Source organism: Tupaia chinensis, unplaced genomic scaffold (assembly GCF_000334495.1).
Source record: "Tupaia chinensis unplaced genomic scaffold, TupChi_1.0 Scaffold148234_1, whole genome shotgun sequence".
Classification (NCBI taxonomy): Eukaryota; Metazoa; Chordata; class Mammalia; order Scandentia; family Tupaiidae; genus Tupaia; species Tupaia belangeri.
In genome coordinates, this window is record NW_006208084.1 from 3,632,233 (window position 1) to 3,635,564 (window position 3,332).

At 45.3% G+C, this 3,332-nt stretch overlaps 1 protein-coding gene across 4 annotated transcripts in view; it reads left to right on the forward strand.

The window, feature by feature from the left end:
- SYN3 (synapsin III) overlaps nt 1-3,332 on the forward strand; it is a 523,616-nt gene that overhangs the window by 511,424 nt on the left and 8,860 nt on the right. The gene's annotated exons all lie outside the window — the stretch shown is intronic.

Consider the following 3,332-nt stretch of genomic DNA (forward strand, 5'->3'; position numbering starts at 1 on the left):
TACACGAGACTTGGTCATGCCACAATCTCTTCTCTATTTCCCCATCCTATCATGATTTGGGGGCATGCATCCAACATGTTTTTCAAGCCACTGGGCAGGATTTGAACTACAGTCAGCCATGTGGGATCCAGCTCCCCTAACCACTGAGAAATAGTTCTCTGAACTATGTGTTTATTTCAAGTGGGGAAAAAAAATTATTAACCACAATTATTTTTCTTACACTGGCCTTTTTTGCTTACATACTTACCTGGTCCTACAGGTGTTTCACTTTGAGGTCAATGGGTCCTCTAATCTACTGGGACATACCTTCATGAAAAAGTTCATTGAAGCCATGTGCAATCCATTATTCAATTGGTACTGTGATTGCAGCCAACCTTAAGGGCCTTCTGCAAGCTCTCAGAAATTATCAAATGAGGAGGGATATCTGATGGATGATACAATGACATCATTTTATAAACAAAGTTCCAGAAGCCCAGAGAAGAAAGGCAAGGTACCCACAGTCATATAGCAAGTTAGTGCAAAGCTTGGGTCAGGACCTAGGGCCCCAGTGCCAGTACAGAGTCAGAGCCAGCAGACACAGCCATGCCCTGCACAACCTACCCAGTCTAAGGGGAAGGTTAGCCAAAATCTGGTTCTTGTACCCCTTACGCCTGGCTCAGGGCTGCTGCAGCTGGAGGGAGCCACCTCTTCTTAATTTGCACGGATGGTCATGAGGCCTCAGGGCAGCCCTGAGTGGTGTCGTTTTAAAAAGAGAAAAGAAAACAGGCTTTTGACTCTAAGAGTTGTTTTTGTTGTTGTTATTATTTTTTGTTTGTTTTTGTTTTTAGGGGGTTTTTTGGTATACTTTTTCATTTATTTATGTATTCTTTTTTTACTTTTTATTTATTTTCCATTCAATCAGTGTGTATCATTACAGCATACCAGATGGATTTTCCCATCCTGAGTAGACTGTACACTGGTTCAGTCGGAGATATCACCATACATATTATCAGCAACAGATCATCTTCCGTTTTGGTGGTCCTTAAGTGTTCTGCTTCTTCCTTTTTCCCCTCGATGCCCTCCCTCTGACCCTTCCCCATTTCCCACCCTCCTCCCACTGTCTCTAGTATCCTCAGTTGCTCCCCAGGCCTTCATACCTTCCAGTCTTTCTGTTTCTGCCGTAGAGTAGAATCTAAGAGATGTAGGTTTGAATTTGGGCTCCTCTCCTTATTGGAAGTGACACCTGGGGCTATCCCAGTAGCACAGTGGTTAAGCCAACTGCAGAAGAAGCCAGATCCCTCCTGTCCGACCAAGGCTCCAGTCCAGGCTTCGCAGCTTACACACCAGCTGTGCACACGTGTGCTCCGGATCCTGAAGAGATGGAGAAATGGCGGACAAAGGATCGAGATGAGACCCAATTGGGCAGTTCTCTCTCTCCCTCTCTTTATCTCTCTCTCTCTTGTATTGTTATGCCCTCTGGCATTAAATTTAGGGAAGAAAAAAAAGAGAGAGAAGTGACACCCTAGACAAGTCACAGTATCTTCCTTTCTTTCTTTGCAATTGCCAAAGGACACATGCACTCGCCAGAGAGACAGAAAAAGAGAGAGGGAGGGAGGGGAAAGCACCCACAATAGGACATGGCCACACAATCCCTCCTCCTTCATCTCTCCATCCTGTGGGGTTTGGGGCATGAACCCAACATGTTTTTGTTTTGTTTTTTAGAGAGGTTTTTGCTATAGGGCATGTGCTCTCGCCAGAAAGACAGAGAGAGACAGGTGAGAAATCACCCTTCAGGGGAGATGGCCAGGCCGCAATCCCTTCTCCTCCATTGTCCTCTCAGGATCTTGGGCACGCATGCACATGTGCCCAGTGTGAGTTTAAGCCACCAGGTCCGGGACTCAAACCATGGTTGACTACATGGGAGTCCAGTGACATAGCCATTACGCCAACTGCTGGTCCCAGCACCCAACATGATTTTAAGTTGCCAGGGTTGGGATTTGAATCTCGTTCAGTCCTGTAGGATCCTGTCTCTTTAATTACCAGGCCACGTGGCTGATCTCAACACACACCCTGATGCCTCTTCCTCTTATTCATTTTATTTATTTATTTATTTTGGAAAGGCTTTTGCTATATGGCACATGCACTCTCCAGAAAGACAGAGAGAGACAGAGAGACAGAAAGCGATAAATCACCTTCCAGGGGGGATGGCCATACCACAATCCCTTCTCCATTCTCCTCTTGGGATCTTGGACATGCACACTCATGCACCCAGCGTGAATTTAACCCACATGGGAGTCCAGTGACATAGCCATTACGCCAACTGCTGGTCCCTTTTTTTTTTTTTTGAGAAAGAGAGATTTTTGCTGTAAGCACATATACTCACTGGAGAGACAAAGACAGAGAGACAGAAAGTGAGAGAGAAATCACCCCCCAGAGGAGATGGCCACATCACAGTCCCTTCTCCATTCTCCTCTCAGGATCTTGGGCACGCACATGCACCCAGCATGAGTTTAAAGCTGTGAGCTCTAGGAATCGAACCACAGTCGACTATGTGGGAGTCCAGCAACATAACCATCACACCATCTACTGGTCCCTCCTCTTATTCTTGTAAGAACACTAATCCTGTTGGATTAGGGCTCTTCCTTTATGGCCTCACTTAGCCCTACTTACCTCCCTAAAGATTCACATTGAGGGTTAGGACTTCGGCGTGTAAATGTGGCTGGAGGGGGAGACACAATTCAGTCCAAACACTGCCCTAGACCTACCGTATCAGAATCTTCATTTTGACAAGATTTCCTGACAATTCACATGCACGTTAAAGTTTGAGACTTGATGGCTTTAGTGTACAACCTTCAAGCTTTCTTTTCTATATCACTCTATACATATGTGCCAAAATGGAACAAAATCAAATATGCTGCTTTATAAGCTGCTTTCTTTCTTGTTTACCAATATATGTTGTAAAGAATATCCTATTGGGCCAGCCATTGGCATGGTGTGTAAGGCAGCTGGATCTCATATGACCAACCACATGGTTTGAGTACCAGACCTAGCGCCCTTAAAAACACACCAGGTGCTTGCGTGTGGCCATGCCCCCAAAGGGTGCTTTCTTTCTCTCCCTTCCTTCTCTCTCTGTCCAGCAAGTGTACATGCCCTGTAACAAAATAAATAAGTAAATAAATAAATATTTTTTAAAAGAACATCCTAGGGACCAGGAGATGGTATAATGGTTATGTCACTAGACTCCCACATAGTCAACCACAGTTTGAGTCCCAGACAGGTGGCTTAAATTCACACCGGGTGCATGTGTGTGTGTGTGTGTGTGTGTGTGTGTGTGTGTGTGTGTGTGTGTGTGT